This window comes from Oncorhynchus masou, unplaced genomic scaffold, assembly GCF_036934945.1.
Source record: "Oncorhynchus masou masou isolate Uvic2021 unplaced genomic scaffold, UVic_Omas_1.1 unplaced_scaffold_3484, whole genome shotgun sequence".
Lineage (NCBI taxonomy): Eukaryota > Metazoa > Chordata > Actinopteri > Salmoniformes > Salmonidae > Oncorhynchus > Oncorhynchus masou.
The window spans coordinates 1-12,455 of record NW_027009892.1 but is presented as its reverse complement, the minus strand read 5'-3'; the positions used below and the strand labels follow the sequence as shown (position 1 = coordinate 12,455).

The following is a 12,455-nucleotide window of genomic DNA, read 5'->3' as shown; positions in this document are numbered from 1 at the left end:
GGCTCGAGCATCCTGTCCGGGTGGTGTACTTGAACATCAAACACCACCCGCTACAGAAACAGGAAATGGGCTCCTGCTTCGGCTCGCACAAGAAAAAAAGACTCATGCATCACTCTGAACATCAGACTCAACTGATCCCACATAAAGATGAATAACAAGGTTTGAAACAGACATCAATTTAAATTTAAAAAAAACTATATTTCCAAGTACAACATGGTTTATTGTATTCAGTACAACACAAGTCAATCATAGTCTATTTTATTACGTGTAAAATATTTAAGCAAGTGAACTCTAATCTCTTTATAACCGTATATGACAGGATGAAAACGGGCAGGAACTAGAAGATACATCAGACTAATAAACAAGCGGAAATCAGGAGGGACAGCGTTCACCCTATAGCCAATGAACGCTGTCATTGCACTTAAATAAGCAACACAAATAACCATTGATATGAGTACTGCAGGTATCAATGGCCTTCTGCCGCGAATCTCCTGATGGTGATTTCAATATAGCTATAAAGATGAGCACATAGGAATACACGATGAATATACAGTCGGTAGTCGGTATGCAGAAGGCCACTATACCTGCAATGTAGTTTCTGGAAACGTTACCACAAGCCAGACTTACCACTGATGTGTGCTCACAAAAACAATGGTACATCGTATTGGACTTACAAAATTTAAGAGGTATTATCAAACCAACCATCACAATAATCACAACAGTGTTTTCGAATCACAAACACAGCGTTGAAAATAAGAGAATGAGTCACGTTGATATAGGCGTTGTATCTCAGAGGAAGACACATAGCAACGTAACGATCTATAGCCTTCCCCAGTAAGATAGTGGATTGAAAACAGGCACAGTAATGAAGGCAAAACATCTGAACAAGACATTCCTCTCTGGCAATCAAGTTAATGTTAGATAGGAAACTAAATCAGCATCCTGGGTACAAACATCACAGGCACAGCAATGCCCAGAGCTGATATGGCTCCTATAAGGATATACATAGGAGCGTGGAACGTGTGTTGTTTGGTAATCACGAGAATAAGAGCAGAGTTAGCAACTAGAGAGTAAACAAAAACCAAACAGAGAGGGGCGAAGAGAATAGGACGATACTGTAGAAGACTGCCGAATCCATTCAGGTAGAGGGTTTGGTGAGAGACGTTGCTTGGTGAGCTTTCCATGCTAACCTCAGAACCACAAGTCACTACAATGGATAAATCACAAAGAAAACATTTTCACTGGAATGACAGTTTGTTGCAAGAAGAAGTTATATTGTACCTTCATTACATCAGCTTTTATAAATCAACAACACATAGTGATGCAATGCAGATCCAAAACAACAGAACACATAGTGACGCAATGCAGATCCAAAACAACAGAACACACAGTGATGCAATGCAGACCCAAAACAACAGAACACAGTAACGCAATGCAGATCCAAAACAACAGAACATAGTGACGCAATGCAGATCCAAAACAACAGAACATAGTGACGCAATGCAGATCCAAAACAACAGAACACAGTGACACAATGCAGATCCAAAACAACAGAACACACAGTGACGCAATGCAGATCCAAAACAACAGAACACATAGTGATGCAATGCAGATCCAAAACAACAGAACACACAGTGACGCAATGCAGATCCAAAACAACAGAACATAGTGACGCAATGCAGATCCAAAACAACAGAACACACAGTGATGCAATGCAGATCCAAAACAACAGAACACACAGTGACGCAATGCAGATCCAAAACAATAGAACACAGTGACGCAATGCAGATCCAAAACAACAGAACACACAGTGACGCAATGCAGATCCAAAACAACAGAACATAGTGACGCAATGCAGATCCAAAACAACAGAACATAGTGTCGCAATGCAGATCCAAAACAACAGAACATAGTGACGCAATGCAGATCCAAAACAACAGAACATAGTGTCGCAATGCAGATCCAAAACAACAGAACACAGTGACGCAATGCAGATCCAAAACAACAGAACACAGTGACGCAATGCAGATCCAAAACAACAGAACATAGTGTCGCAATGCAGATCCAAAACAACAGAACACATAGTGATGCAATGCAGATCCAAAACAACAGAACACACAGTGATGCAATGCAGATCCAAAACAACAGAACATAGTGACGCAATGCAGATCCAAAACAACAGAACACAGTGACACAATGCAGATCCAAAACAACAGAACATAGTGACGCAATGCAGATCCAAAACAACAGAACACACAGTGATGCAATGCAGATCCAAAACAACAGAACACAGTGACGCAATGCAGATCCAAAACAACAGAACATAGTAACGCAATGCAGATCCAAAACAACAGAACACACAGTGACGCAATGCAGATCCAAAACAACAGAACATAGTGACGCAATGCAGATCCAAAACAACAGAACACAGTGACGCAATGCAGATCCAAAACAACAGAACATAGTGACGCAATGCAGATCCAAAACAACAGAACATAGTGACGCAATGCAGATCCAAAACAACAGAACATAGTGACGCAATGCAGATCCAAAACAACAGAACATAGTGACGCAATGCAGATCCAAAACAACAGAACACATAGTGACGCAATGCCGATCCAAAACAACAGAACATAGTGACGCAATGCAGATCCAAAACAACAGAACACATAGTGACGCAATGCAGATCCAAAACAACAGAACACAGTGACGCAATGCAGACCCAAAACAACAGAACACAGTGACGCAATGCAGATCCAAAACAACAGAATTAATTGGAAAAAGGGAAATATCAGGTCATAAAAGACACAAGAACAGATACATGTTAACATATGAAGCAAAGCACCGTCATCAACATGACCAGGGGTAGGGGTAAGGGTAAGGAGACCTACCTGTGCTGTAGAACACAGCTGGAGAGGCTCTGAATACCAGATGGGGTTAAGGGGTAGGAGGCTCTGAATACCAGACGGGTTATGGTGTAGGAGGCTCTGAATACCAGACGGGGTTAAGGGGTAGGAGGCTCTGAATACCAGACGGGGTTAGGGTGTAGGAGGCTCTGAATACCAGACGGGGTTAGGGTGTAGGAGGCTCTGAATACCAGACGGGGTTAGGGGGTAGGAGGCTCTGAATACCAGACGGGGTAAGGGGTACGAGGCTCTGAATACCAGACGGGGTTAGGGGTAGGAGGCTCTGAATACCAGATGGGGTTAGGGTGTAGGAGGCTCTGAATACCAGACGGGGTTAGGGGTAGGAGGCTCTGAATACCAGACGGGGTTAGGGGGTAGGAGGCTCTGAATACCAGATGGGGTTAGGGGTAGGAGGCTCTGAATACCAGACGGGGTAAGGGGTAGGAGGCTCTGAATACCAGATGGGGTTAGGGGTAGGAGGCTCTGAATACCAGATGGGGTTAAGGGGTAGGAGGCTCTGAATACCAGACGGGGTTAGGGTGTAGGAGGCTCTGAATACCAGACGGGGTTAGGGGGTAGGAGGCTCTGAATACCAGATGGGGTTAAGGGGTAGGAGGCTCTGAATACCAGATGGGGTAAGGGGTAGGAGGCTCTGAATACCAGACGGGGTTAGGGTGTAGGAGGCTCTGAATACCAGACGGGGTTAGGGGTAGGAGGCTCTGAATACCAGACGGGGTAAGGGGTAGGAGGCTCTGAATACCAGACGGGGTTAGGGGTAGGAGGCTCTGAATACCAGACGGGGTTAGGGGTAGGAGGCTCTGAATACCAGACGGGGTTAAGGGGTAGGAGGCTCTGAATACCAGACGGGGTTAGGGGTAGGAGGCTCTGAATACCAGATGGGGTTAGGGGGTAGGAGGCTCTGAATACCAGACGGGGTTAAGGGGTAGGAGGCTCTGAATACCAGACGGGGTTAGGGGTAGGAGGTTCTGAATACCAGACGGGGTAAGGGGTAGGAGGCTCTGAATACCAGACGGGGTAAGGGGTAGGAGGCTCTGAATACCAGACGGGGTAAGGGGTAGGAGGCTCTGAATACCAGACGGGGTTAGGGGGTAGGAGGCTCTGAATACCAGACGGGGTTAAGGGGTAGGAGGCTCTGAATACCAGACGGGGTTAGGGGGTAGGAGGCTCTGAATACCAGACGGGGTTAGGGGGTAGGAGGCTCTGAATACCAGACGGGGTAAGGGGTAGGAGGCTCTGAATACCAGACGGGGTTAGGGGTAGGAGGCTCTGAATACCAGACGGGGTTAAGGGTAGGAGGCTCTGAATACCAGACGGGGTAAGGGGTAGGAGGCTCTGAATACCAGACGGGGTTAGGGGGTAGGAGGCTCTGAATACCAGATGGGGTTAGGGGTAGGAGGCTCTGAATACCAGACGGGGTAAGGGGTAGGAGGCTCTGAATACCAGATGGGGTTAGGGGTAGGAGGCTCTGAATACCAGACGGGGTTAGGGGGTAGGAGGCTCTGAATACCAGACGGGGTAAGGGGTAGGAGGCTCTGAATACCAGACGGGGTTAGGGGTAGGAGGCTCTGAATACCAGCAACTCTTCACCTCCCGCTTTGCCTCCTGCTTAAATCTCCTTCTAACCCTAACCCTTAAATACCCTTCCCTCCCGTCCCCTGGTAAAGTGTTGGGCCATTGCTGTAATACAGATGTCCACACAGGAGTCCAATCATACTGGCCAAAACACTGTGTACCAACAGCATGTTGTGATGACGTGATATTTGGGCCAAAATAGGTGAGTACACACAGTTCTCATGAGAATCCAAAGGTGAAGCTAGGGGCTGGACAGCATGTCCTGACGGACAGACGTATTGCATTCACTAACAAGACTGAGGATGTACAGAGCGGTTTTGAATAATGTCATGTGTACTAACACTAGAATTAACTCTAACCTCTACACTTTACAGTGCATGATATACAGCATGAGATTTACCCAGAAAACCAACAAAGACAACATATTACACCAAAAACAAACATGTTAGTGTCAATGAGTTCTAGAATGAGTTGAGTTGTGTTGGTTCTGAGGTAGTTACGACCAATTAGTTCTAGAATAAGTTGAGTTGTGTTGGTTGTGAGGTAGTTTCGACCAATTAGTTCTAGCATGAGTTGAGTTGTGTTGGTTCTGAGGTAGTTACGACCAATTAGTTCTAGAATGAGTTGAGTTGTGTTGGTTGTGAGGTAGTTACGACCAATTAGTTCTAGAATGAGTTGAGTTGTGTTGGTTGTGAGGTAGTTTCGACCAATGAGTTCTAGAATGAGTTGAGTTGTGTTGGTTGTGAGGTAGTTTCGACCAATTAGTTCTAGCATGAGTTGAGTTGTGTTGGTTGTGAGGTAGTTTCGACCAATTAATTCTAGAATGAGTTGAGTTGTGTTGGTTGTGAGGTAGTTACAACCAATTAGTTCTAGAATGAGTTGAGTTGTGTTGGTTGTGAGGTAGTTACGACCAATTAGTTCTAGAATGAGTTGAGTTGTGTTGGTTGTGAGGTAGTTACGACCAATTAGTTCTAGAATGAGTTGAGTTGTGTTGGTTGTGAGGTAGTTACGACCAATTAGTTCTAGAATGAGTTGAGTTGTGTTGGTTGTGAGGTAGTTACGACCAATTAGTTCTAGAATGAGTTGAGTTGTGTTGGTTGTGAGGTAGTTACGACCAATTAGTTCTAGAATGAGTTGAGTTGTGTTGGTTGTGAGGTAGTTACGACCAATGAGTTCTAGCATGAGTTGAGTTGTGTTGGTTGTGAGATAGTTACGACCAATTAGTTCTAGCATGAGTTGATTTGTGTTGGTTGTGAGGTAGTTACAACCAATTAGTTCTAGAATTAAACAAATCAAAATCTATTTTATATTGGAGATCTTCAAAGTAGCCAGCCTTTGCCTTGATGACAGTTTTCACACTCTTGGCATTCTCTCAACCAGCTTCATGAGGTAGTCACCTGGAATGCATTTCAATTAACAGGTGTGCCATGTTAAAAGTTCATTTCTGGAATTGATTTCCTTCTTAATGCATTTGAGCCAATCAGTTGTGTCGTGACAAGGTAGGGGTGGTATACAGAAGATAGCCCTTTTTGGTAAAAAAAATAATATAAGTCTATATTATGGCAAGAACAGCTCAAATAAGCAAAGAGAAACGACAGTCCATCATTACTTTAATACATGAAGGTCAGTCAATCTGGAAAAGTTCAAGAACTTTGAAAGTTTCTTCAAGTACAGCCACAAAAACCACCAAACGCTATAATAAAACTGGCACTCATGCAGACCGTCACAGGAAAGGAAAACCCAGAGTTGCCTCTGCTGCAGAGGATAAGTTCATTAGTTACCAGCCTCAGAAATTGCAGCCCAAATAAGTTGTTCATGTCACGCCTACTCCCGCTCCCTCTCTCTGGCGCTTGAGGGCGCCAAGCTGCTCATCATTACGTACACCTGTCACCATCATTACGTGCATCAGCACTCATTGGACTCACCTAGACTCCATCACGTTTTGATTGCCTTCCCTATATCTGCCTGTTCCTCTGTTTCATCCCCATGTCAGCATTATTGTCATTTTGTTTTTCCATGTCCAGACACTGTCCGTGTTCTGTTTCATGTCCGTGTTTATTAAATGTTCACTCCCTGTACTTGCTTCTCGTCATCTAGCGTCTGTCCACATAAAATGCTGACACCAAAGTTGGAAGCATCAGAGAGTTTGATTTGTTTTCTGTTTTTGTTGGTGACGTCGGGACCGGGTGATGCCGCGGATGGAACTGGGGGTGCCTCAGTTGGCTCATCGGGCTTCCACGGATTAGCTGGCTTGAGAGGTTTCCGTGCCTGGGTTTGCTCGGCAGGCTCCCACCCCACGTCATGCCTCAGCCGGCTCATCAGGCTCCCACTCCCCCTAGAGAGGGGGGGTACTGTCATGCCTGCTCCCACTCCCCCTCCCGCGCCCCCTCTCTCACACCTGTCACCATCATTACGTGCATCAGCGCTCATTGGACTCACCTGGACTCCTTTACATTTTGATTGCCTTTCCTATATCTGTCTGTTCCTCTGTTTCATCCCTGTGTCAGAATTATTGTTGTTTTGTTTTCCCTGTCCAGGCGCTGTCTGTGTTCTGTTTCATTTCCGTGTTGATTAAATGTTCACTCTCTGTACTTGCTTCTCGTCTCGAAGTGTCTGTCCTCACAGTTCAAGTAACAGACACATCTCAACATCAACTGTTCAGAGGAGACTGCGTGAATCAGGTCTTCATGTTCAAATTGCAGCAAAGAAACCACTACTAAAGGAAACCAATAAGAATAATAGACTTGCATGTGACAAGAAACACAAGCAATGGACATTAGACCGGTGGAAATGTGTCCTTAGTCCAAATTTGAGATTTTTGGTTCTAACCACCTGGGGTGAAAGAGGAGCGATTATGATAGAGGAAACCAAGTCTAGAATTAACCTTAGCCTGCAACTTTGATATGTGCTGAGACAAGGACAGTGTACCGTCTAGTCATATTCCCAAGTACTTGTATGAGGTGACGACCTCAAGGTCTAAACCCTCAGAGGTAGTAATCACACCAGTGGGGAGAGGGGCATTCTTCTTGCCAAACCACATGACCTTTGATTTTTAGGTGTTCAGAACAAGATTAAGGGTAGAGAAAGCTGGTTGTACACTAAGAAAGCTTTGATGTAAAGTGTTTAACACAAAATCCGGGGAAGAGCCAGCTGAGTATAAGACTATCATCTGCAGAAAATGGAGAAGGGAGCTTCCTACTGCCTGAGCTATGTTGTTGATGTAAATTGAGAAGAGTGTGGGGCCTAGGATCGAGCCTTGGGGTACTCCCTTGGTGACAGGCAGTGTCTGAGACAGCAGATATTCTGACTTTATACACAGCACTCTTTGAGAGAGGTAGTTAGCAAACTAGGCCAAAGACCCCTCAGAGACACCAATACTCCTTAGCCGGCCCACAAGAATTGTCACACCCTGATCAGTTTCACCTGTCCTCGTTATTGTCTCCACCCGCTCCAGGTGCCGCTTGTTTTGTATTTATCCCTGTGTTTCCTGTCTCTCTGTGTCAGTTCATCTTGTATGTTCCAAGTCAACCAGTGTTTTTCCCGTACTCCTTCCTTTGCTATTCTCTTGTTCTCGTCCTCCCGGTTTTGACCCTGCCTGACCATTCTGCCTGCCTTGACCACAAGCCTTTCTGCCACTCTGTACCTCCAGGACTCTGATCTGGTTTTGATCTTTTGCCTGTCCACTACTATTCTCATGCCTCCTCCTTTTGGATTATTTAACATTGTAAGACTCCAACCATCTGCCTCCTGTGTCTGATTCTGGGTCTCGCCTTGTGTCATGATAGAATGGAAGGTCTACTGTGTCAAAAGCTTTGGCCAAGTCAATAAAAATAGCTGCATAACATTGCTTAGAATCAAGGGCAATGGTGACATCATTGAGGACCTTTAAGGTTGCAGTGACACATCCATAACCTGAGCGGAAACCAGATTGCACACCAGAGAGAATACTGTTGACATATCAGAGAGAATACTATAGACATATCAGAGAGAATACTACAGACATACCAGAGAGAATACTACAGACATACCAGAGAGAATACTACAGACATACCAGAGAGAATACTATATACATACCAGAGAGAATACTACAGACATACCAGAGAATACTATAGACATACCAGAGAGAATACTACAGACATACCAGAGAATACTATAGACATACCAGAGAGAATATACTATAGACATCAAGAAAGCCAATCAGTTGATTATTGACAAGTTTTTCCAACACTTTTGATAAACAGGGCAACATAGAACATGGCCTATAACAGTTAGGATCAGCTTGATCTACAATGCTATTATATTTGGTGATGTTATGTAGACTACTAATTAATCATTATGTGATCTTCCAAGACATTGATTCAGCTTTGTTCTAACTTTACTAAAGAAGCACCTCTATGAGAAGTGGTAGATTGATGATCAGGGAGCACTATATCTTTTCATTCCACTCTGGCATTCTTTTTTTCTTGCGTAACATTTGGTGATGCAGAAACGAGTGACCACAAGTGTGGCTGTTTTATGAAAATCTGGGAATATGTAGCCAAGGAAACATTTCTGGATGGTCTCAGGGAATGGAAAAACAGTTAGGATGGGAGACTTTTAAAAGGAGATTGAGTGAGGTAGCTGCAAATATGTTCAATGAGCAACTAATAAGCATTTAGACTCGAGAACCTCACAAGTTTGACAAAATGACCTTACATCTTTCAGGCTAATACAGTCGTGGCCAAAAGTTTTGAGAATGACACAAATATTAATTTTCAACGTCTGCTGCCTCAGTTTGTGTGATGGCAATTTGCATATACTTCAGAATGTTATGAAGAGTGATCAGATGAATTGCAATTAATTGCAAAGTCCCCCTTTGCCATGCAAATGAACTGATTCCCCAAAAAACATTTCCACTTCATTTTAGCCCTGCCACAAAAGGACCAGCTGACAACATGTCAGTTATTCTCTCGTTAACCGAGGTGTGAGTGTTGACGAGGATAAGGCTGGAGATCACTCTGTCATACTGATTGAGTTGGAATAACAGACTGGAAGCTTCAAAAGGAGGGTGGTGCTTGGAATCATTGTTCTTACTCTGTCAACCATGGTTGCCTGCAAGGAAACACGTGCCGTCATCATTGCTTTGCACAAAAAGGGCTTCACAGGCAAGGGTATTGCCGCCAGTAAGATTGGACCTAAATCAACCATTTATCGGATCATCAAGAATTTCAAGGAGAGCTGTTCAATTGTTGTGAAGAAGGCTTCAGGGCGCCCAAGAAAGTCCAGCAAGCGCCAGGACCGTCTTGGTGATGAACAAAGCCCTTTCCAGCATGATGGAGCATCTTGCCATAAGGCAAAAGTGCTAACCTAGTGGCTCAAGGAACAAAACATCGATATTTTGGGTCCATGGCCAGGAAACTCCCCAGACCTTAATCCCATTATGAACTTGTAGTCAATCCTCAAGAGGCGGGTGGACAAACAAAAACCCACAAATTCTGACAAACTCCAAGCATTGATTATGCAAGAATGGGCTGCGAAGTGGCCCAGAAGATAATTGACAGCATGCTAGGGCGGATTGCAGAGGTCTTGAAAAAGAAGGGTCAACACTGCAAATATTGACTCTTTGCATCAACTTCATGTAATTGTCAATAAAAGCCTTTGACATTTATGAAATGCTTGGAATTATACTTCAGTATTCCATAGCAACATCTGACAAAAATATCTAAAGACACTGAATCAGCAAACTTTGTGAAAATTAATATTTGTGTCATTCTCAAAACTTTTGGCCCCGACTGTACAGCTATATACTTACTTTTGTAGCTCTTCATGAGCAGCAAGATTTCTATAAGTAGGGAGGCCTAACTCCAAGTTTAGCTGGAATTTATCCCGGAAGGATTTCAGAAATGTGATTGTTTGCGACATTGGCCTATGTCTTGTGCTGCGCATAATATCCGATCTCAACAAGGATTGGATAATTGTTTAAAGGAAAGGTTCACCCATTTTGAATTCAATATTGTTGTGTTTTTTTCATCTCTGAGGGATGTTCTATTGATTCCCTGGGTCATTTCATGTTTTTATGTGTATCTGAGTTATTGGCGTTTTCAAACAGGCAGAAATCCGTCCGGTAGGACGTAGCGCTGTGGTAAAGTCTCTCTCACTACACTGGAAGTTAATTGGAACACGACTTCTAGATCGTTAAAACGTCTATCACACATGTCAGATTTCAATACTGGCTGATGTCATAACTCTCGAGGATGTATTCTCTCGAAGAAGCCATTGATCAAATGTTTTTGCAATATTTCTACCTCAAGAAATGTGTAATTTACATTTACATTTACATTTAAGTCATTTAGCAGACGCTCTTATCCAGAGCGACTTACAATTGCTTTATTTTACTAGGCAAGTCAGTTAAGAACAAATTCTTATTTTCAATGACGGCCTAGGAACAGTGGGTTAACTGCCTGTTCAGGGGCAGAACGACAGATTTTGTACCTTGTCAGCTCAGGGATTTGAACTTGCAACCTTTCGGTTACTAGTCCAATGCTCTAACCACTAGGCTACACTAGTGGTCGAGCACACGTGTCCTATTTGTCTGCCTCTTTAGTCCAGGGTGCATTGCATGGTGCCGTTGCCGGATATATTATAGAAAGGAGATAGGAATTCAATGATTGAAGGAACGTATAACGCCCCACCCCCAGCAGACTGTCAACCAATCGCGTTCACGTTGTCATGCTGCGTCACGCATTTGTTAAACTAATCGTCACGCAATCGCTTCTCAAAGTCAGTGTATAGGTCGAGAAAGGTGCCCTCGAAAGTGCGTAATGTCTCGATTCCAAAGCTATACGATACTACAGATAGCAAGTTCATTTTCTCACATCTCGGAAAAGATTTGTAACGTCGTACTTCATTGTTAATGAAATTTGTGCTAATGGTGGGTTTTTGAACTAGTGCCAAATAGACTCAATTGCGTTGAGATCTGGTGACTGAGAGGGCCATGGCGTATAGCTTACATGGTTTTCATGCTCATCAAACCACTCATTGGCCAATGGGATAGAGGCATTGTCATCCTATGGGGGCATTGCCAAGGCTGGCAAAATAATGGCCTGACTGGCATTTTTATACATGACCCTAAGCATGATGGGATGTAACTTGCTTAATTAACGGAGGAACCTCACCTGTGTGGAAGCACCTGTTTTCAATACACTTTGTATCCCTCATTTCCTCAAGGGTTTCCATTATTTTGGCAGTTACCTATAAATTGCAGTTGTACTGTGCCTTATAGTTCATCTAAGTCCTCAAAATATTTTGATTTTGTTTTTTACAATATAGGTAACGCCAACACCACACTCAATCGCTACCTCGTCAATACTGTGTAGATTTGAGAGAGAGAGACAGAGAGAGAGAGAGATCTGGTGGATGAGAAAGGTTTGACAGAGAGAGAGAGAGAGAGAGAGAGAGAGAGAGAGAGAGAGAGAGAGAGAGAGAGAGATCTGGTGGATGAGATGGTGGTCGACATGTCCCATGTGTTAACTGCGTCGACATGTCCCTTGTGTTAACCACGTCAACATGTCCCTTGTGTTAACCACGTCAACATGTCCCTTGTGTTAACCACGTCAAAGTGTCCCTTGTGTTAACCACGTCAACATGTCCCTTGTGTTAACCACGTCAAAGTGTCCCTTGTGTTAACCACGTCAAAGTGTCCCTTGTGTTAACCACGTCAACATGTCCCTATATATATAGTAAACTACTCCTGACCAGTGGGCCCTGGAAAAGTGCAGGTCTGGGAGGAGATCCCTCAGGAGACCATCCGCCACCTCATCAGGAGCATGCCCAGGCGTTGTAGGGAGGTCATACAGGCACGTATGAGGCAATACCTTTTCCTAGATCAGCTGTTCTTCTCTGAGTAGTGGCCACGGACGGAACACACGCCACGTTCTCTGCTGTCACCTAGTGGTGTAAAAGAGACATTACACTGTC

General features: G+C 44.1%; 1 pseudogene; it reads right to left on the bottom strand.

The window, feature by feature from the left end:
• Positions 1-231: 231 nt before the first annotated feature.
• LOC135534497 (olfactory receptor 52D1-like) lies at positions 232-2,932 on the bottom strand (annotated as a pseudogene).
• Positions 2,933-12,455: the final 9,523 nt, after the last annotated feature.